Raw genomic sequence first — 24,117 nt, forward strand, 5'->3', positions numbered from 1 at the left:
TTGGCGATACAGATATGTAGATCTCCTACCATTGTAACCGACTCTGTGTAACCCTAACCCTCTTCGGTGCCTATATAAACCGGAGGGTTTTAGTCCGTAGGACGAACAACAATCATACCATAGGCTAGCTTCTAGGGTTTAGCCTCTCTAATCTCGTGGTAGATCTACTCTTGTAGTACCCATATCATCAATATTAATCAAGCAGGAGTAGGGTTTTACCTCCATCGAGAGGGCCCGAACCTGGGTAAAAACATCATGTCCCTTGTCACCTGTTACCATCCGCCTAGACGCACAGTTCGGGACCCCCTACCCGAGATCCGCCAGTTTTGACGCCGATAGAGTCCGTGAGCTATCTATAATAAAGATTAGTATTTGAGTCAAGGGCTTTGCTATCTTGCTATGATCTTGTGGAAGTAGAAAGAATAAAAAGAGTTCATATTGATCTTGTGGATAGTAATGACTTCACACATAAAGAGTATGAGGCATAAAAGTTGTTGAGAGTTGACAAACATAGTTTCGGTCATCGTTGCAATTAATAGGAAGTAATAAGGAAAGAGAGGTTTTCACATATAAATATACTATCTTGGACATCTTTTATGATTGTGAGCACTCATTAAGTATGACATGCTAAAAGAGTTGATGTTGGACAAGGAAGACAACGTAATGGTTTATGTTTTCTCATATATCAGTTAAAGTATATTGTCATTGATCTTCCCAACATGTTGAGCTTGCCTTTCTCCCTCATGCTAGCCAAATTCCTTGCAGCAAGTAGAGATACTACTTGTGCTTCCAAATATCCTTAAACCTAGTTTTTGCCATGAGAGTCCACCATACCTACCTATGGATTGAGTAAGATCCTTAAAGTAAGTTGTCATGTTGCAAGCAATAAAAATTGCTCTTTAAATATGTATGACTTATTAGTGCGGAGAAAATAAGCTTTATATGATCTTGTTACGGAAGCAATAAAAGCGATGGACTACATAATAAAGGTCCATACACGAGTGGCAATATAAAGTGACGTTCTTTTGCATTAAGATTTTGTGCATCCAACCCTAAAAGCACATGACAACCTCTGCTTCCCTCTGCGAAGGGCCTATCTTTTACTTTATGTTTTTATTTTATGCTTGAGTTAAGGTGATCTTCACCTTTCCCTTTTTCATTTTATCCTTTGGCAAGATCCTTGTGTTTGAAAGATCTTGATATATATATCCAATTGGATGTAAATTAGCATGAATTATTATTGTTGACATCACCCAAAGGTGAATACGTTGGTAGGCAACATAATAAGCCCCTATCTTTCTTAGTGTCCGATGAAAACTCCATAACCACAAGGATTGCATGAGTGTTAGCAATTGTAGAAGACTATATGGTAGTTGAGTATGTGGACTTGCTCAAAAGCTCTATTCTTGACTCTTTCTGATGTTATGATAAATTGCAATTGCTTCAATGATTGAGACTATAGTTTGTTAGTTCCCAATGAAGTTTCTGAACCATACTTGACATTGTGAATTGATTGTTACTTGAGCATAAGAAATCATATGACAAATCTATATATGTTGCTGTTATAAGAATGATCATGATGCCCTCATGTCCGTATTTTATTTTTATTGACACCTCTATCTCTAAACATGTGGACATATTTTTCGATTTCGGCTTCCGCTTGAGGACAAGCGAGGTCTAAGCTTGGGGGAGTTGATACGTCCATTTTGCATCATGCTCTTATATCATTATTTATTGCATTATGGGTTGTTATTATACATTATATCTCAATACTTATGGCTATTCTCTCTTATTTTAAAAGGTTTACCATGAAGAGGGGGAATGCCGACAGCTGGAATTCTGGCTGGAAAAGCAGCAAATATTGGAAATCTATTCTGCACAGCTCCAAAAATCTTGAAACTCCACGAAAGTCAGTTTTGGAATTCATAAGAATTATTGAGCGAAGAAAACACCAGAGGGGCCCCACACCCTGGCCAGGAGGGTGGGGGGCACCCACCCCTACTGGGCGCGCCCCCTATCTCCTGGGCCCTCTGGTGGCCCTCCGGTGCCCATCTTCTGCTATATGAAGGCTTTTACCCTAGAAAAAATCATATGCAAGCTTACAGGACGAAACTCTGCCGCCACGAGGCGGAACCTTGGCGGAACCAATCTAGGGCTCCGCGGAGCTGTTCTGCCGGGGAAACTTCCCTCCGTGAGGGGGGAAATCATCACCATCGTCATCACCTCTGGGAGGGGGAAATCATCAACATCTTCACCAGCATCATCTCCTCTCAAAACCCTAGTTCATCTCTTGTATCCAATCTTGTATCAAAACCACAAATTGGTACCTGTGGGTTGCTAGTAGTGTTGATTACTCCTTGTAGTTGATGCTAATTGGTTTACTTGGTGGAAGATCATATGTTCAGATCCCTAATGCATATTAATACTCCTCTAATTATGAACATGAATATGCTTTGTGAGTAGTTATGTTTGTTCCTGAGGACATGGGTGAAGTCTTGCTATTAGTAGTCATGTGAATTTGGTATTCGTTCGATATTTTGATGAGATGTATGTTGTCTCTCCTCTAGTGGTGTTATGTGAACGTAGTCTAGAGGAAGGCATTGGGAAGTAATAAGTAGATGATGGGTTGCTACAGTGACAGAAGCTTAAACCCTAGTTTATGCGTTGCTTCCTAAGGGGCTGATTTGGATCCATATGTTTAATGATGTGGTTAGGTTTACCTTAATACTTCTTTTGTAGTTGCGGATGCTTGCAATAGGGGTTAATCATAAGTGGGATGCTTGTCCAAGTAAGGGAAGTACCCAAGCACCGGTCCACCCACATATCAAATTATCAAAGTACAGAACGCGAATAACATGAGCGTGATGAAAACTAGCTTGACGATAATTCCCATGTGTCCTCAGGAGCGCTTTTCTCATTATAATAAATTCTCCAGGCTTGTCCTTTGCTACAAAAAGGATTGGGCCACCTTGCTGCACTTTATTTACTTTCATTGCTTGTTACCCGTTACAAATTATCTTATCACACAACTATCTGTTACCTACAATTTCAGTGCTTGCAGAGAAAACCTTACTGAAAACCGCTTGTCATTTCCTTCTGCTCGTCATTGGGTTCGACACTCTTACTTATCGAAAGGACTACGATAGATCCCCTATACTTGTGGGTCATCAAGACTCTTTTTTGGTGCCATTGCCGGGCAATGAACCGCCTTTGGTGAGTGGAACTTGGTATGGAAACATTTATATAGTGTGCTGAAATTTTCTGTCACTTGTTACTATGGAAACTAATCCTTTGAGGGGCTTGTTCGGGGTATGTTCGCCCCAACCAGAAGAGCAAAGAGTTTCTCCTCAAGCTACTGAACCTACTGAAAATATTTACTTTGAGATTACTTCGGGTATGATAGAGAAACTGCTAGCTAATCCCTTTGCAGGAGATGGAACATTGCATCCCGATTTACACCTTATCTTTGTGGATGAAGCTTGTGGATTATTTAAGCTTGCAGGTATTCCCGATGATGTTGTCAAAAGGAAGGTCTTCCCTTTATATTTGAAGGGAGATGCATTGACATGGTATAGGCTATGTGATGATACGGGGTCTTGGAATTATAAACGATTGAAGTTGGAATTTCACCAGAAGTTCTATCCTATGCATCTTGTTCACCGTGATCGTAATTACATATATAATTTCTGGCCTCGCGAAGGAGAAAGCATCGCTCAAGCTTGGGGGAGGCTTAACTCAATGTTATATTCATGCCCCAATCATGAGCTCTCAAGAGAAATGATTATTCATAACTTTTATGCTCGGCTTTCTCTCAATGATCGCACCATGCTCGATACTTCCTGTGCTGGTTCTTATATGCTGAAGACTACTGAATTCAAGTGGGATTTATTGGAAAGAATTAAACGCAACTCTAAAGATTGGGGTTCCGACGATGGCAAGGACTGATGTATAACAACTAAGTTTGATTGTGTTAAATCTTTTTATGGATACCGATGTTTTTCATGGATTTAGCGCTAAGTATGGACTTGACTCTGAGATAGTAGCTGCTTTTTGTGAATCTTTTGCTACGCACGTTGATCTCCCTAAGGAGAAGTGGTTTAAATATAATCCTCCCATTGAAGTAAAAGTAGTTGCCCCTATTACAATTGAAGAAAAGACTGTCACTTATAATGATCCTATTGTCCCTACTAGTTATGTTGAGAAACCACCTATTCCTGTTAGGATGAACGAGCATGCTAAAACTTCAACTGTTGTTCGTAAGAGTAATACTAGAACTTATACACCTCCTGAGCAAATCAAAGTCGAACCTAGTATTGCTATGGTTAAAGATCTCTTGGATGATAATTTAGATGGGCATGCTATTTATTTATGTGGTGAAACTGCTAATATTGTTTGACCAGATGCTAAGATACATAGACCTGTTGTAGGCATTCCTGTTATTTCTGTTAAAATAGGAGATCATTGTTATCATGGCTTATGTGATATGGGTGCTAGTGCTAGTACAATACCCTATGACTTATATAAAGAAATTATGCATGATATTGCACCCGCTGAATTGGAAGGTATTGATGTTACTATCAAGCTTGCCAATAAAGATACTATTTCACCAGTTGGGATTGTTAGAGATGTTGAAGTCTTGTGTGGGAAGGTTAAATATCCTGCTGGTTTTCTTGTTCTTAGTTCCCCACAAGATGACTTTCGTCCCATTATATTTGGTAGACCTTTTTGAATATTTTTAATGCTAGGATTGATTGTGAAAAGGATATTGTTACAATTGGCTTAGGGGATATGTCTCAGAGTTTAATTTTGCAAAGTTTCGTAGACAACCCCTTGATAAAGAATCACCTAGCAGGGATGAGATTATTGGTCTTGCTTCTATTGCCGTGCCTCCTACTGATCCGTTAGAACAATATTTGCTAGACCATGAAAATGATATGTTTATGAATGAAAGAAGGTAAATAGATGGAGTGTTCCTTCAACAGGGTCCTATTCTGAAACACCACTTGCCTGTTGAAATCCTAGGAGATCCCCCTCCACCCAAGGGTGATCCCATGTTCGAGCTCAAACCATTACCTGGAAATCTTAAGTATGCTTATCTTGATGAAAAGAAAATATATCATGTTATTATTAGTGCTAACCTTTCAGAGCAAGAAGAAGAAAGATTATTGAAAACTCTGAAGAAGCACCGTGCTCCTATTGGATATACTCTGGATGATCTTAAGGGCATTAGTCCCACTCTATGCCAACACAAAATTAACGTGGAGAAAGATGCCAAACCAGTTAGAGATCCTCAATGACGATTGAATCCTAAGATGAAAGAAGTGGTAAGAAAGGAGACACTAAAGCTCCTTGAGGCAGGTATAATTTATCCCATTGCTGATAGCGATTGGGTAAGTCCTGTCCATTGTGTTCCTAAAAAGGGAGGTATTACCGTCGTTCCTAATGATAAAGATGAATTGATCCCGCAAAGAATTATTACAGGTTATAGGATGGTAATTGATTTCCCTAAATTAAATAAAGCTACTAAGAAATAGCATTACCCTTTACCTTTTATTGATCAAATGCTAGAAAGACTATCCAAACACACACATTTCTGCTTTCTAGATGGTTATTCTGGTTTCTCTCAAATACATGTGTCAGCGGAGGATCAATCAAAAACTACTTTTACTTGCCCTTTCGGTACTTCTGCTTATAGAAGTATGCCTTTTGGTTTATGTAATGCACCTGCTACCTTTCAAAGATGCATGATGGCTATATTCTCTGACTTCTGTGAAAAGATTCGTGAGGTATTCATGGATGATTTCTCCGTTTATGGATCCTCTTTTGATGATTGCTTGAGCAACCTTGATCGAGTTTTGCAGAGATGCGAAGACACTAGTCTCATCTTGAATTGGGAAAAGTGCCACTTTATGGTTAATGAAGGCATTTTCTTGGGGCATAAGATTTCTGAGAGATGTATTGAAGTTGATAAAGCTAAAGTTGATGCTATTGAAAAGATGCCATGTCCCAAGGACATAAAAGGTATAAGAAGTTTCCTTGGTCATGCCGGTTTTTACAGGAGGTTCATTAAGGACTTTTCTAAAATTTCTAGGCCTCTGACTAATTTTTTGCAAAAAGATATTCCTTTTGTCTTTGATGACGATTGTGTAGAAGCATTTGAAATACTTAAGAAAGCTTTGATCACTGCACCTATTGTTCAGCCACCTAATTGGAATTTACCGTTTGAAATTATGTGTGATGCTAGTGATTATACTGTAGGTGTTGTTCTAGGGCAAAGAGTTGATAAGAAATTGAATGTTATCCAGTATGCTAGTAAAACTCTTGATACTGCCCAGAGAAATTATGCCACTACTGAAAAAGAATTCTTAGCAGTTGTTTTTGCATGTGATAAGTTCAGACCTTATATTGTTGATTCCAAAGTTACTATTCACACTGATCATGCTGCTATTAAATATCTTATGGAAAAGAAAGATGCTAAGCCTAGACTTATTAGATGGGTTCTCTTGCTCCAAGAATTTGATTTGCATATTATTGATAGAAAGATAGCTGAGACCCTGTTGCAGACAACTTGTCTAGGTTAGAGAATGTTCTTGATGACCCATTGCCTATTGATGATAGCTTTCTTGATGAACAATTAGCGGTCATGTAACGCCCCGGACACACCCGCCAGTGGTCATTACTCCTGGCGGGATCTAGACTGGCCCCACAGATCAATACTAGTCTTTTCTGCGCACTTTGTCCTCACTCATGCGCACCTGGGAGCAACTTCCCGGTCGGTCACCCATCTTGAAACTACTCCAAACTGAGCACGCTTAACTTTGGAGTTCTGTTCGAATGGGCTCCCGGAAAAGAAGGAATTCCTTATTGATATGAGTAGTCGATCATACCTAATAAGCCAGGCTATCACATACACCCCCACTCAGAGGAATAGACGTCCTCGTTAGGCCACAGGAACGTTCCCTCTTGGCACATACGTCTGTGCATCCAGTCCGGTACATGTGCCACGTCGTGTGCCACGACGGGTCACAAACGTCATGAACAACATGACCGCGCACCTGTCCGCAAACATCCGTGTAACCGCGAGGGTCGGCTCTGATACCAACTTGTAACGCCCCTGACACACCCGTCGGTGGTCGTTACTCCTGGCGGGATCTAGACTGGCCCCACAGATCAATACTAGTCTTTTCTGTGCACTTTGTCCTCACTCATGCGCACCCGGGAGAAACTTCCTGGTCGGTCACCCATCCTGAAACTACTCCAAGCTGAGCAAGCTTAACTTTGGAGTTCTGTTCGAACGGGCTCCCGGAAAAGAAAGAATTCCTTATTGATATGAGTAGTGTATCATCCCTAATAAGCCAGGCTATCACAGGTCGTTAATGCTTCTCGTACTGCTCAATGGTATGCTGATTATGCTAATTACATTGTTGCTAAATTTATACCACCTAGTTTCACATACCAGCAAAAGAAAAAGTTCTTTTATGATTTAAGACATTACTTCTGGGATGACCCACACCTTTATAAAGAAGGAGTAGATTGTGTTATTAGACGTTGTGTGCCTGAGCATGAACAAGAACAGATCCTACGCAAGTGTCACTCTGAATGGTATGGAGGACACCACGCTGGAGATAGAACTGCACATAAGGTATTGCAATCCGGTTTTTATTGGCCTACTCTCTTCAAATATGCTCGTAAGTTTGTCTTATCTTGTGATGAATGCCAAAGAATTGGTAATATTAGTAGACGTCAAGAAATGCCTATGCATTATTCTCTTGTTATTGAACCGTTTGATGTTTGGGGCTTTGATTATATGGACCTTTTCCTGCCTCTAATGGTTACACACATTTTTTAGTTGTTGTTGATCATAACACTTCTATTAAAATGCTTAAAGAAGTTATTTTTCCGAGGTTTGGAGTCCCTAGATATCTTATGATTGATGGTGGTTCACATTTTATTCATGGTGCTTTCCGTAAGATGCTTCTTAAGTATGATGTTAATCATAGAATTGCATCTCCTTATCACCCGCTGTCTAGTGGTCAAGTAGAGTTGAGCAATAGAGAGCTCAAATTAATTTTTCAAAAGACTGTGAATAGATCTAGAAAGAATTGGTCCAAGAAAATTGATGATGCATTATGGGCCTATAGAACTGCATATAAAAATCCTATGGGTATGCCTCCATATAAGATGGTATATGGAAAAGCATGTCACTTACCTCTGGAACTTGAACATAAAGCATATTGGGCTATTAAAGAGCTCAACTGACTTCAAACTTTCCGGTGAGAAGAGGTTATTTGATATTAGCTCACTTGATGAATGGAGAACCCAAGCCTATGAGAATGCCAAGCTATTCAAAGAAAAAGTCAAACGCTAGAATGACAAAAGGATACAAAAGCGTGAGTTTAATGTAGGTGATTATGTGTTATTATTCAACTCTCGTTTAAGATTTTTTGCAGGAAAACTTCTCTCCAAATGGGAAGGTCCTTACGTTATCGAGGAGGTCTATCATTCCGGTGACATAAAATTCAACAACTTCGAAGGCACAAGTCCGAGGATGGTAAACGGTCAAAGAATCGAACATTATATCTCAGGTAATCCTATCAATGTTAAAACTAATATTATTGAGACCGTAACCCCAGAGGAATACATAAGGGACATTTTCCAGAACGTTTCAGACTCCAAAAAGGAATAGGTATGTTTTACGGTAAGTAGACCGACTCCAAAACAATTCTAATGGAAATTTTCCTCCATTTTGGAATATTTAACAATTTTGGAAAGAAAGAAGTAATCCGGGAAGGACACGAGGCCTCCACGAGGGTGGAGGGCGCGCCCACCCCTACTGGGCGCGCCCCCTGTCTCGTGGCCACCTCGTGTGCCTCCCGGACTCCGTTTTCTTGCACGTTACGTATTTTTGTCGGTAAAAATTCATTATATAATCTCCCGAAGGCTTTGACCACCGGATCACGCAAATATCCTCTGTTTTCGTTTCGAGCTGTTTTCCTGACAGATCTTGAGCATCATGACGTCGCCCTCCTTCAACAATGAATACAAGGATGCTTGGCTATTGAAGATAGAGCTGAAAAGAGAAGAACCGGAGGAGATCAACAAGGATGAAGGGATCAAGAAGGCCATGGAGGATCAAGCTCCGGCGGCGGAAGAAGAAGACATCCCTAAACCTCGACCTAACCTCTTTACTCCAACTGAGATTGAAGCTTTTAACATGATTGAGTTAGCTCGCATACAAAACAAGTATCTCACACAGGAAAATATTTTGTTGAAGGATCATATTGTAGGGCTCAAGGGCATCATCCGCAAGTTGGAGGAGCTTTTACGCTCGATGTGTGATTATCCACCATCATCATCACCACCTCCATCACCTCGGAGGACATAATCACATGGGCATGGGCACTCCCCTTGGCAACTGACAAGCTTGGGGGAGGTGCCCCCGTATCGTATCACCATCACACTCCTATCTTTACTGTTTTACTTAGTTCGATCCTTTTAGTAATACCTTGATCTAGTAGATTGAAGTTTTGGTAGCAAGTAGTTTTGAGTTTTGCTTTGTGATCTCTTTATGTAATCAAGTCTGTGAGCTATCTATAATAAAGATTAGTGCTGAGTCAAGGGCTTTGCTATCTTGCTATGATCTTGAGGAAGTAGAAAGAATAAAAAGAATAAAAAGAGTTCATATTGATCTTGTTGATAGTAATGACTTCACATATAAAGAGTATGAGGCATAAAAGTTGTCGAGAGTTGACAAATGTAGTTTCGGTCATCGTTGCAATTAATAGGAAGTAATAAGGAAAGAGAGGTTTTCACATATAAGTATACTATCTTGGACATCTTTTATGATTGTGAGCACTCATTAAGTACGACATGCTAAAAGAGTTGATGTTGGACAAGGAAGAGAACGTAATGGTTTATGTTTTCTCATATCTCAGTTAAAGTATATTGTCATTGATCTTCCCAACATGTTGAGCTTGGCTTTCTCCCTCGTGCTAGCCAAATTCCTTGCACCAAGTAGAGACACTACTTGTGCTTCCACATATCCTTAAACCCATTTTTTGCCATGAGAGTCCACCATACCTACCTTTGGATTGAGTAAGATCCTTCAAGTAAGTTGTCATGTTTCAAGCAATAAAAAATGCTCTTTAAATATGTATGACTTATTTGTGCGGAGAAAATAAGCTTTATACGATCTTGTTATGGAAGCAATAAAAGTGACGGACTGCATAATAAAGGTCCATACACAAGTGGCAATACAAAGTGACGTTCTTTTGCATTAATATTTTGTGCATCCAACCCTAAAAGCACATGACAACCTCTGCTTCCCTCTGCGAAGGGCCTATCTTTTACTTTATGTTTTTACTTTATGCTTGAGTCAAGGTGATCTTCACCTTTCCCTTTTTCATTTTATCCTTTGGCAAGCTCCTTGTGTTTGAAAGATCTTGATATATATATATATATATACAATTAGATGTAAGTTAACATGAATTATTATTGTTGACATCACCCAAAGGTGAATACGTTGGGAGGCAACATAACAAGCCCCTATCTTTCTCAGTGTCCGATTAAAACTCCATAACCACAAGTATTGCGTGAGTGTTAGCAATTGTAGAAGACTATATGATAGTTGAGTGTGTGGACTTGTTGAAAATCTCTATTCTTGACTCTTTCTGATGTTATGATAAATTGCAATTGCTTCAATGATTGAGATTATAGTTTGTTAGTTCCCAATGAAGTTTCTGAACCATACTTGACATTGTGAATTGATTGTTACTTGAGAATAAGAAATCATATGACAAAATCTATATATGTTGTTGTTATAAGAATGATCATGATGCCCTCATGTCCGTATTTTATTTTCATCGACACCTCTGTCTCTAAACATGTGGACATATTTTTCGATTTCGGCTTCCGCTCGAGGACAAGCGAGGTCTAAGCTTGGGGGAGTTGAGACGTCCATTTTGCATCATGCTTTTATATCAATATTTATTGCATTATGGGCTGTTATTATACATTATATCTCAATACTTATGGCTATTCTCTCTTATTTTACAAGGTTTACCATGAAGAGGGGGAATGCTAGCAGCTGTAATTCTGGCTAGAAAAGGAGCAAATATTGGAAACCTATTCTGCACAGCTCCAAAAATTCTGAAACTCCATGGAAGTCAGTTTTGGAATTAATAAGAAGTATTGAGCGAAGAAAACACCAGAGGGGGCCCACACCCTGGCCAGGAGGGTAGGGGGCGCGCCCACGCCTACTGGGCGCGCCCCTGTCTCCTGGGCCTCCTGGTGGCCCTCTGGTGCCCATCTTCTTCTATATGAAGGCTTTTACCCTGGAAAAAAAAATCAAAAGCAAGCTTACAGGACGAAACTTCGCCGCCACGAGGCGGAACCTTCGCCGAACCAATCTAGGACTCCGGCGGAGCTGTTCTACCGGGGAAACTTCCCTCCGGGAGGGGAAATTATCACCATCAACATCACCAACGATCCTCTCATCAGGAGGGAGTCAATCTCCATCAACATCTTCACCAGCACCATCTCCTCTCAAACCCTAGTTCATCTCTTGTATCCAATCTTGTATCAAAACCACAAATTGGTACCTGTGAGTTGCTAGTAGTGTTGATTACTCCTTGTAGTTGATGCTAATTGGTTTACTTGGTGGAAGATCATATGTTCAGATCCTTAATGCATATTAATACTCCTCTAATTATGAACATGAATATGCTTTGTGAGTAGTTATGTTTGTTCCTGAGGACATGGGTGAAGTCTTGCTATTAGTAGTCATGTGAATTTGGTATTCATTCGATATTTTGATGAGATGTATGTTGTCTCTCCTCTAGTGGTTTCAGGTGAACGTCGACTACATGACACTTCAACATTATTTGGGCCTTGAGGAAGGCATTGGGAAGTAATAAGTAGGTGATGGGTTTCTAGAGTGACAGAAGCTTAAACCCTAGTTTATATGTTACTTCGTAAGGGGCTGATTTGGATCCACATGTCTAATGTTGTAGTTAGGTTTACCTTAATACTTCTTTTGTAGTTGCGGATGCTTGCGATGGGGGTTAATCATAAGTGGGATGCTTGTCCAAGTAATGGCAGTACCCAAGCACCGGTCCACCCACATATCAAATTATCAAAGTACCGAACGCGAATCACATGAGGGTGATGAAAACTAGCTTGACGATAATTCCCATGTGTCCTCGGGAGCGCTTTTCTCATTATAAGAAATTGTCTAGGCTTGTCCTTTGCTACAAAAAGGATTGGGCCACCTTGCTGCACTTTATTTACTTTCATTGCTTGTTACCCGTTACAAATTATCTTATCACAAAACTATCTGTTACCTACAATTTCAGTGCTTGCAGAGAAAACCTTACTGAAAACCGCTTGTCATTTCCTTCTGCTCCTTGTTGGGTTCGACACTCTTACTTATCGAAAGGACTACAATAGATCCCCTATACTTGTGGGTCATCATTGGGGAGTAGAGGGATGGCCTGGCTGCCATAGGGTAGGATGGGTCACTGAGTCATGTGCGGCAGCGCCGCGAGCCGCCCTTGGAAGAGGGCGAAAGATTGAACAAAATAAAGATATAAAAATGGATTGGTGGGTGGTCCCGATGTTCACGTACGAGACCTGTTGTGTCCACTTGAGAAGGTGTATATGTTGAGTGGAAGGAGATTCAAAGCACACCAGCCGTTGGATTTCAATCTAATGGTTGTCAGAAGGACCGAGGCAAGAGCTATCTAACTTAACTTGTTCTCGTTGTTCTTGATTAAACAAGACCACCCGGTGAAGATCTCTGATAATCTCGGCAAAACGAATGACTGTGCAACCTACAGAAAACAGACTCAGGTTCAAATAGGAAAGACGCACTAGAAAAAATGATACACTTGGTGGGTTCCCATAATCATGTTGTGGGTCGTGGATGTCCTAAGAAAATAAACCCGCGCTGGGAAGCCACGACCCAGTTGATACCTACTGGACCTTAAAAACAAGGAAACACAACAGCCCAGTGAACTAGTTATATACATAATAAAATGGCCACTCAAAAAATCAAACAGGTTAATGTGTTCTTAGATGACATATTTTGGATAAAACAGATAATTATGACACATAGGATAATGCATGAAACCCTCAAATGAGAAACATGGTTATAAATAGACAAAGTACACCATCCAAATCTTCGTGGAATGCTTGATCATGACGATGCGGTTGTCCGTGTACTCCTTGGTTACAGGAAGCAGGCACGCCCTCATGTTCAAGATCCGCATGTACATGTCGTAGCATGCGTTTGTGTCCTTGGCCGCGTAGGTGATGTGGGCTAGATTCAGATGTACATGAGGGAGTCCTGGATAAGGGGGTATCCGGACAGCCGAACTATGTGCAACGTCCAGACTATTGAAGCGTGAAGATACAAGACTCAAGACTTCGGCCCGTGTCCGGATGGGACTTTCCTTGGTGTGGAAGGCAAGCTTGGCGATTCGGATATTATATTTCCTTCCTTGTAACCGACTCCATGTAAACCCTAGCCCTCTCAGGTGTCTATATAAACCGGAGAGGTTGGTCCTTAGAAGGCCGATCACAATTACATTCATACCATCATAGGATAGCTCTTAGGGTTTAGCCTCTATGATCTCGTGGTAGATCTACTCTTGTACTACCATATCATCAATATTAATCAAGCAGGAAGTAGGGTTTTACCTCCATCGAGAGGGCCCGTACCTGGGTAAACATCTGTGTCCCTTGCTTCCTGTTACCATCAGCCTTGACGCACAGATCGGGACCCCCTACCCGAGATCCGCCAGTTTTGACACCGACATTGGTGCTTTCATTGAGAGTTCCTCTGTGATGTCGCAGCAAGGCTCGATGGCTCGTCTCGTCATCAAGGACGACATTACCTCGGAGGGGGCTCTGGTTGTAGGCCAGACGCTCCGAGTCGGCGGCTTTATCATGACCACCCCATCAGCGGAGGCGACGACGATGGCCTCTCGGGTCATCTATCATAACCTACACGTCGGTTCGGAATTTGCCGAACAGATGGATCCAATGGAGCTTTCCTCCCTTAATGAACTCTTGGATCGCATCACCGCTTTGGGAGTCGCTACGAACTATGACCGGATTGGGCTTAAACCCGACCGAAGGGACATCAGGTCCCCGCCGGCCACCGACGAGGTAGCAATAGTGGAGGAACAACGCACGGATTGCCCCTCGACTTTGAGGATAAGTTATGTTCGGATTGCAGAACTCCTCGAGCCGAAAACCTACTCAAAGGAAAACATGACCCAGGCCCCGGGCTTAGAATCGGGCATAGGGCCAAAGAAATCGAGCGATATTCTGGATTCTGAGTTGTTGAGCTCGGAACCGCCCGCGCCCTTGGGTGTTGGATCGGATCAAAATCCGTATTCTGCTAACAACACCTATCTGGACTTAAACTGTCTCTCCCGCATTAGGCAAGAGCCCAGGGAAACGGTACATCATTACTGGGCAGATTCCTCCTTGCGCTTAGCAAGGTCAAGGACTGCCGCAAGGAGAACGTGGTCTCGCTCTTCCACAAAAACTGCACGGACGAAGGGCTCCTCATGCTATAAGCCGCCGTGACATAGTACGCTTCGCGGACTTGGCAATCATAGTACAGAAGTACTATGCGATGGAGAGCGCTTGGAAGACCCAAACATAATTTTGGGATAGTACCGCTCTCACCAAGACCTTTGTCTGAACTAAACGGACGAACCCTCGTAGGTCGTCCAATCCAATCCCCAAGAAACCGAAGCCCACCCCAGGGCGGGGATCCGTATTGGAAGAATGGCTCGACGGGCCATGTAAGCTCCACCGTACACCGGATACAATGCCAATTCATAGCCTTAGGGCATGTTGGATACTCCGGCAGGTGGCAGAAAGTGGCGATGATCTTCTTGTAAGCCATAAAGCGGAACAATATCCTGGCAGCGGACACAATACGGTACTCACAGTCTTCGAGACTTTTTCCTCGAACAACAGGCGCAAACAAGCTCAGCGAAGCTCTGCGGAAATTTGCCATGTGGCAAAAATAAACCCCTGGAACGACACTGCTATAACTTTCAATGCCAGTGATGAACCTCAATTCCAGACTGGCAGGGCAGCGGCCGCTCTGGTCCTTAGCCCAATCGTGGACGGCTTCTGGCTCATCAAAGTACTCATGGACGGCGGAAGCGGGTTAAACTTGATCTATGAAGAAACGCTCAACAAAATGGAAATTGATAAAGGCCGCATTGAGCAAAGCGGTACCACCTTCAGGGGAATCATCCCTACGCGGGAAGCGCGGTGCGCGGGAAAAATCACACTCGATGTGGTATTCGGCACCCCGGAGAATTATAGGTCCGAAGAAATCACATTCCAAGTGGCTCCCTTCAGTAGTGGATACCACGCCCTTCTAGGGCGGGACACGTTTACAAGCTTTCAAGCCATACCCCATTACGGGTACATGAAGCTTAAAATTCCCGGGCCCAATGGAATCATCACTCTAGCCAGTGATCCAGACGTCGCACTTCGCGCCGAAAACAAAACCACAACACTAGCCCTGGAAGCATTATCTGAAGCCCTAGCAGCCGAAGAGTTAACAACACTGCGGGCCACCGTGGACAGGGACGACATGATACTCGACAAACGACCCAAGTCCACCTCATTTAAACCTGCAGACGAGATAGTAAAATTCCATGTCTATCCAACGGATCCCACGAAGACAACATCCATTGGGACACAGTTGAGCCCCGTGATGGATGACGCACTGCGAGATTTCTTACGCGAGAATTGGGACATTTTCGCCTGGCACCCTTCGGATATGCCAGGCATCCCACGCCAGCTGGCCGAACACAGCCTCAATATACTAAAGGGATACAAACCGGTCAAACAGACCCTAACGCGGTTTTCAGAACCCAAACGGCAAGCCATCGGAGAAGAGCTAGCCAAGCTGCTTGAGGCCGGATTCATCAGAGATATTAAACATCCGGATTGGCTGGAAAATTTGGTAATGGTACCAAAAAAGGACAAATCTTGGCGCTTATTCGTCGACTTCAAAGACCTCAACAAGGCTTGCCCCAAGGATCCCTTTCCCCTCCCTCGCATCGATCAAATCATCGATGCCACAGCTGGACACGATTCATTGTGTTTTCTCAACACATACTCTGGGTACCATCAAATAAAGATGGCAGAGTCTGACCAAGCTGCAACAGGTTTTATAACGCCATATGGCCCCTTTTGCTTCAACACTATGCCCTTCGGGCTCAAGAACACTGGCGCAACCTATCAACGCATGATTCAAACATGCCTGGAAAAACAAATAGGCAAAATAGTGGAAGCATATGTGGACGATGTGGTCATAAAAACTAGACACGTTGAAACCCTAATAGATGACTTGAGGCTCACATTCGATAACCTCCGGACATACGACATCAAGTTGAATCCGGAAAAATGCATTTTCGGTGTCCCCTCGGGGAAGCTGCTGGGCTTCACTGTTTCCAATAGAGGAATCGAAGCGAATCCAGCAAAAATCCGAGCTCTGTCACAGTTGGCTATACCAACAGACCTCAAGCACATCCAGAAGCTAGCTGGATGCGTGGCCGCTTTGAGCCGCTTTATATCCAGGCTAGGAGAAAAGGCATTGCCTTTTTACCGCCTCCTTCGGCGCAGCGAACACTTTGTATGGACGGAAGCAGCCGCGGCTGGACTCGACGAGATAAAGACCTTATTGGCCAGTAATCCAGTCGTAACAGCGCCTAATATCGGCAAACCTATGCTACTATACATAGCTGCAACACATCAAGTGGTAAGCTCAGTGCTCATCGTCGAACGAGAGGTGGACGGACACAAATTCCCGCTTCAAAAGCTGGTTTATTACGTATCCACGGTCCTCACCCCATGCAAATCCCGATACCCACACTATCAAAAAATAGCATACGCGGTCTTCATGGCATCCCGGAAGCTAAGACACTACTTTCAAGAGTGTTCGATTACCGTTGCCTCCGAAGTACCACTCAACGACATAATTAATAACCGCGACGCTACGGGCCGGATTGCTAAATGGGCCATCGAGCTCCTCCTGTTTGACATAATATATAAACCACGACGGGCCATTAAGTCGCAAGTCCTGGCTGACTTCGTCGCCGAATGGACAAAAGTCAAACTCCCTAAAGAGTACGGCGCGTACTCCAATTGGATCATGCACTTTGACGGCTCCAAAATGCTGGCCGGACTGGGAGCAGGGGTAGTCCTAACGTCTCCCACCGGGGACATGGTCCAGTACGTCCTACAAATATTATACACAGACTCCAACAATGCAGCCGAATATGAGGCTCTGTTGCATGGCCTTCGGATGGCGGTCTCTATGGGCATCCAACGCCTGGAAGTGCGCGGGGATTCGAACCTCGCAATATCACAAAAAAATGGAGACGTTGATGCCAATGATCCGAAAATGGCGGCCTATCATAATGTCGTCCTCAAAATGTCAGCTTGGTTCGAGGGGCTCGAATTCCACCATGTGGCTCGAGAAAACAATCAAGCGGCAGACGTCCTTGCCCGCGTCGGCGCCAAACGCGACCCCGTCCCACCTAATACATTCCTAGAAAGGTTGTTCAAGCCATCCGTGGTATGGGAAGGGGAGTCCAGCAATACCAGCACGGATCCGAATACACCCCAGACACCAAACCATCAGACACAATCGGAGGCTCTGCCACCGAAATAACTTCTTCGGCCCACGAGATCACGGTCGTAATCGCCCCGTGGACTGAGCCTTTCTTGGCCTACCTAAATAGGCAGGAGCTCCCCAAAGACCAAAATGAAGCACGCTCATAGTTTGGCACTCTAAAGCTTACAAAGTCCATGAAGGGGAACTCTACAAGAAAAGTGCGACCGGAGTGCTCCAAAGGTGCATCTCTGAAGAGGAAGGGTGGCAACTCCTGGCTGAAATCCATGACAGACTGGGCGAACACCATGCCGCAGCTCGAGCGCTAGTCAGCAAGGCCTTCCGTACATGTTTCTATTGGCCGACGGCCCGAGCAGACGCACAGGACCTTGTCCAACATTGTGTCGGCTGCCAGCTCTTCGCCAATCAGAGTCATATGCCCCCTACCGCTCTCCAAACAATCCCCATAACTTGGCCCTTCGCGGTCTGGGGGCTGGATATGGTCGGTCCTCTTAAAGGGGGAAGCCATAAGAAAAAAATACTTATTGGTCATGGTGGACAAATTCACCAAATGGATAAAACCCAAACCAGTTAAAACGGCCGAATCCGGACCAGGAATAGACTTCTTATCCGGGGTCATACACCGATACGGTGTCCCCCACAGCATCATCACTGATAATGGCTCAAATTTCACAGCCGATGAAGTGAAAACTTGGTGCGGCAAAATGGGCATTAAGCTCGACTACGCTTCCGTCTACCACCCTCAAACAAACGGCCAGGTCGAACGGGCAAACGGTCTCATTATGAGCGGCATAAAACCCAGACTAGTGCGATCTTTAACAGAATCGGATACACACTGGGTAGAGGAGCTCGACTCCGTACTCTGGGGGCTGCGGACCACACCGAATCGAACCACCGGATATACACCATTTTTTATGGTGTACGACGCAGAAGCAGTACTACCCTGCGACATAATACATGATTCGCCATGCATACGCATGTACGAAGATAAGGAAGATGTAAGTGCATCTAGTGCCACCCCTAGTTGGTTTTGGAGTATTGACGACAAAGTTGGTTGAGGGACTAATGCGTTTGTGAGAATTGCAGGATAACGCAGGTAGTGTCCCTCATTGATTCGGTTTACCTACTGGGGATGACCCCTAAAAATGTATGAAGACATTGAAGACAATGGTGGTATGAGAAGGTATTCATATTGAAGACTATGACATGAGAATACATTGCGTGAAGACTATGGAGCGCGAAGACTGTGTGGTTTCATTGTTTCCTTTTCTTCTTTGTTGAGTCATAGGAACCACCGTACTGTTAAGTCGGGTCCAAGTGAACTAAGTTAGAGTGACTGAAGTGATGCTCAACCCAAATCCTATGTCTTCGAGCGAAGACAATGAGAGCAAATCTTATCCAGAGTTGGATGAGTCAGCTTTGCTTGTAGCCCAAGTAAAGTTGTCACGTGTGTTTGAAATCTGACCGTTGGAACACGTGTCAGTTCCTTAGTGACCCAGGGTCATTTCGGACAAATCAGGTCGGGTTGCCTTGTGGCTATAAGTAGCCCACCCCCTACACCATAAATTGGTGGTTGCTCAGAGTTAGTTTACGGCTTTTTCGTTTTGAGAGCAACCCACCTCGAAGCCTTTGAGAGAGAAATCCTTGCGAGGACAAAGCCCAAACACCCAGAGCCAAAGAGTGTTAGGCATCACTGAAGTCTTTCTGTCTGTGTGACCTGAAGACTTATTACACTTGAGGACTGTGCATCCTCTAGCCAGTTAGGCGTTGCGTTCTGAGCATCCAAGAGTCATTGTGGATTGCCGGGTGAACAAAGTCTGTGAAGGTTTGGAAGTCTACCTTGAAGACTTACCAGAGTGATTGGGCGAGGACTAAGTGTCCTTAGCTCAAGGGGAATAAGGTGAAGACACAGTCTTCTGAGTTGAATCTCAGCCTCCCTAACCAGACGTACAGTTGTCACAGCAACTGGAACTGGTCCAACAAATCCTGTGTCTTCAACAAGTGACTGGTTCTATCTCTTCCCTCCTTTACTTTGAGTTTGTCTTCGTGAAGTCATTGCTTATCTGTCTTATCTGATTGACTTCATTGCTTGACTACTATTGTTGATTGGCTTCATACTATCTTCCATCCTGATCCTACTACCTAGCTGCTATTAGTCTTCGTACGTTAAAGCTATTGCATACTTGACTATGACTTGCTTGTTGTAGTTTATCTTCCGCTGCATATCAATTAGGCCATTTCTATTGTTTGTTTTCGAAACTTCCACGTTTTGAAGACTTTGATAAGAATCGCCTATTCACCCCCCCTCTAGTCGATAACTAGCACTTTCAATTGGTATCAGAGCAAGGTACTCCCTTGTTCTGTGTGATTTGATTTAACCACCTGGAGTTTAGCTATGTTGACTGCAGGGATAATCAAAGTCTCCGCTGCTTGCCCCGTGTTTGATGGAACAGAATATCCCTACTGGAAGAATAAGATGCGCTTGCATCTTGAAGCCAACGAATTCATCCTCTGGTATGTCGTCAAGAACGGCGTTCCAAAGACTGGTGAAGGTGTCACCCCTGCTGATGTCAAGAAGTTCATTCAACTGGACTCGACTGCAAAGAACATCATCTGTGGTCATCTGACCAAAGGACAGTATGGCCGCATGAGTGCTCTGGAAACGTCAAAGCTAGTCTGGGACTGGCTATGCAAGGTCAACGAAGGCGTCTCTACTCAGAGAGACCAGAGAATCAGTGTTCTTCGCAATCTCTTCAACCGCTTCAAGAGAAACGACAATGAAAATGTCCAGCTCACGTTTGATCTCCTCACCGACATCACAAATGAGCTTCAAGCTCTCGGCGCCACTGAGATCACCAAGCATGAAATCATCAAGACGCTGCTGAGATCCCTTGACAGCTCCTTTGACACCCTTGCCCTCATGATACAAGAACGTCCTGACTTCAACACTCTCGATCCGTCTGATATACTTGAGAGGCTCAACACACATGAGTTCCAGCTTTCTGAGAAAAGAGATATCTATGGCCCCAACTATGGCCGAACTCGTGCTTTGAAGGAAAAAGTTGTTTCCTCATCTGAAGAAGAAGAATCTGACTGCGGTTCTGATGATCCTAAAGACATTGGAAGGGAACTTGCTATGCTTGTGAAGAAGTTCCATAAATTCACCAAGAAGAAGGGCTTCAGAAAGTCTTCACGATCTAGTTCAAGAAATGATGAAGCTTCCACTCAAGACAACAAGAAGAGAACATGTCACAAGTGTAAGAAGCCTGGGCACTACATCTCTGAGTGTCCTCAGTGGGAAAACGAGAAGAAGAAGAAGAAGAGCAAGGAATATGATTCCGATGACAAGAAGAAGAAGAAATCTTCGAAGTCTTCTTCCAAGTCCTCATCAAGGTCTTCATCTCACAAGAAGAGCTCATCTAGCAAGGCTCGTGCTTCTGTTGGCAAGGAAATGGATTCAGAGGAGGAGTCTGCTTCTGAGGAGGCAGAGGTGGAATCTGAAGCTGAGTCCGACTCTGGTGTTGCAAGTCTGGCTCTGGCCACAGCCTACATTGCAAAGTCCATCTTCAACACTGAAGAGAATGACTCCCACACCAACGCTGATGATGACAAGGATGATCCTGCTCCCACCTACTACTTCATGGCACGCGGTGCCAAGGTAAAATCACGCGATGCTTACTTTCAAACATCAAGTGAAGATGACTCTGATTGTGAATCTAAACCCAGCTACAAAACACTTGCTAAAATTGCTACTGGACAACAAAGGGCTATGGAACATACTCAAAAACTGTTAGACAAAAGCGATGACCTGTTGGACGCGGAAATGACACGTTCACAGTCCTTAGTTGAAGACATAAAAAATCTTCATGCTAAGTATCAAGAACTTGAAAGTCTTCATGAGACGCTCACAACCACTTATGATAAGCTCTCCTATGATTATCTTCAAAGGAAGCAAGAGCTTGAGAAATTGAAAGCGACTCATGAAGATCTTCAAAAAGAGAATGAGTCATTTCGCGCTCAACAGATCAGTCCCGCTCAGGATGAATTTGAACCACCATGCTTAAAATGCATTGAGCGTGATAACGCCGCCTCTGTTGCTGAATGCTCCACTGCTGCTACTGTTGCTCTGTCTTCAACTACTGATGTGGTAACTAACCCCTCTTCTGAGGATACCACTACTATTGCTGATGAAAATGCTAGGTTGAAGACATTGCTTGAAACAGGGATGTATAAAAGTCTGAAAGGGCATCAGACACTTTGTGATGTCCTCAAAAAGCAGATTCTGAACCGAAACCCTAGGAAAGAGGGTGTTGGGTTCGAGAGGAAAATGAATGCTGATGGTTCCTACTGGAAGCCTGAGCAGTATCCCAAAACCACATGGGTTGCTGCAAAGGAACCTTCAGTGGATCCATCCACTTTATCTGGCTTTACCTGTGCTAATCCTATTATCATTGATGAATCCTTTGATGCAAACTATAAACTGTTCAAAAATCAGAATGGTGAAGTGTTTGCTAGGTATATTGGTACTAACTGCAGGAATGGACCGCCAATGAAGAAGATCTGGGTTCCCAAAAGCTGTCTTGAGAATCTTCCTGTGAATGTTGTCATGACACCACCAGGGAAGAAGACAAACCCCAGATCAAAGGCGTCACATGGTCCAACGGCTTCATACGGAAACAGGACTCACCTGAGTCACCCTAACGCCAATGTTGGGAAATCACACTCAAACTTATGAATATGAGCGTGTGTCTTCAAACCGCTATGTTCACAATACTAAGAACTTTTCTGCTTATTCATATGGGTATCATTCATCTCCTGCAAGGCTATTTGCTAGGGCTCCAAAGCCGAAATTCTCAGATGTTGCACTTAGACTCATTGCTTCTAAGCCACCCCTAAAGATGTGGGTTGTGAAGAAGAACTAACTCTCTTTTGCAGAACATGGTCTCCAGCCAGCAATCAAAGGCGTCCGATATTATTGCTGGGGATCTAAAACACAAAAGGGATGCTTTGACGTCAGCCAGCGGATGGCAAAGACGCAAAGGCCTTTGTCGCCTGCTAGCTGATGGCAAATCTGCCAAATAGGGCAGCCCCTAATTCCCAGGTTGCACAGGTAGCTGCCACGTGGCAGCTTTGACGTCCGCTGGCGGACGGCAAAGCTCTTTGCCGTCCGCCAGCACACGGCAAAGTGTCTATATAGCCCCTGTTTTTTCTTAAATTCATTCAATTTTGACAGAATTTCACACATATATAGATATATACACACACACATTTCAAAATAATTTCAACAATATGTTTCCAACAAGAGATATACAAGTTTCCAACATTTCCATATATACAATAAGTTTGCAACAAGAGATATCCAACCTAGACTAGCTATAAGTTTCTTATTTTTCTTCTTCGTCGTCTTCTTCTTATTCTAACTAAGGTAGGTAAAAATGCCATTTTTTAGCTAAGGTAGGTAAAAATGCTAAGTGTGTAGGTCATTTTGTACCTAAGTGAGCTAATTATGTCATAAATGAAGTAGTTAAGCTAATTATAGATCATTATTGAGCTATCCTAGGTTGTTATGCCATTTTGTACCTAAGTGAGCTAATTATGTCATAAATGAAGTTGCTAAGCTAGTTATAGATCATTATTGAGCTATCCTAGGTTGTTATGCCATTTTGTACCTAAGTGAGCTAATTATGTCATAAATGAACTAGCTAAGCTAGCTATAGACCATTATTGAGCTATCCTAGGTTGTTATATGCCATTTTCTAGCTAACAAAGCATTTGTTAAGCAAAACATTTGGGAAAACTTACCATGATCCAGGAGGTGAAGAGCCGGTCGGGGTTGCGCCACCATGAGACGGAGAAGGATCGATCGATCCTTTGTGGGAGGTGTGTTGCATGAAAGATCATTTGCAATGTTTAGTTAGCACGATGCAACTGAAATGTGCATACTAGTAACTAATTACCATTCAAATGAAACTCGTCGTGTCTGTTATAGCAATCTGGAGCATCAGCGAAGGGGTCTGGCCGGTTTTCTCGCACACGGACTGCAGATTTTGTTTTCACGAGTCAGTCATATGAGTTAGTAATGAAATGAAAATTACATGCATGATTTGACTAGTATGCGGGAGAAACTTACCACAAGGATCTCGTATAGGGCCCGGTGACCCGCGCCGTTCCGGTTCCTCTCCGCCTCCAACATATTAGTCATCCTCTCCTCCATGTCCCTTACCTTCTCGTCCGCCTGCCTGGTTGCCTCTGCCACAAGCTCCTGGGCCCTAGCCTCAATAGCGAGATCCACTGGCCGTGGTCAAGGCCCCATCTCAGGAAGAGACTTCGTCTGCCTCTTCTTGATCTCGGAGAGACTTCTAGGACAACGTATGAGCCCATCCCCAATGGTTACATGGCCATTTTCCTCGCATCACCAGATAGCATCATGAGCTCAGAATCAA

The sequence above is a fragment of the Triticum dicoccoides genome, chromosome 2B (genome assembly GCF_002162155.2).
Source record: "Triticum dicoccoides isolate Atlit2015 ecotype Zavitan chromosome 2B, WEW_v2.0, whole genome shotgun sequence".
Lineage (NCBI taxonomy): Eukaryota > Viridiplantae > Streptophyta > Magnoliopsida > Poales > Poaceae > Triticum > Triticum dicoccoides.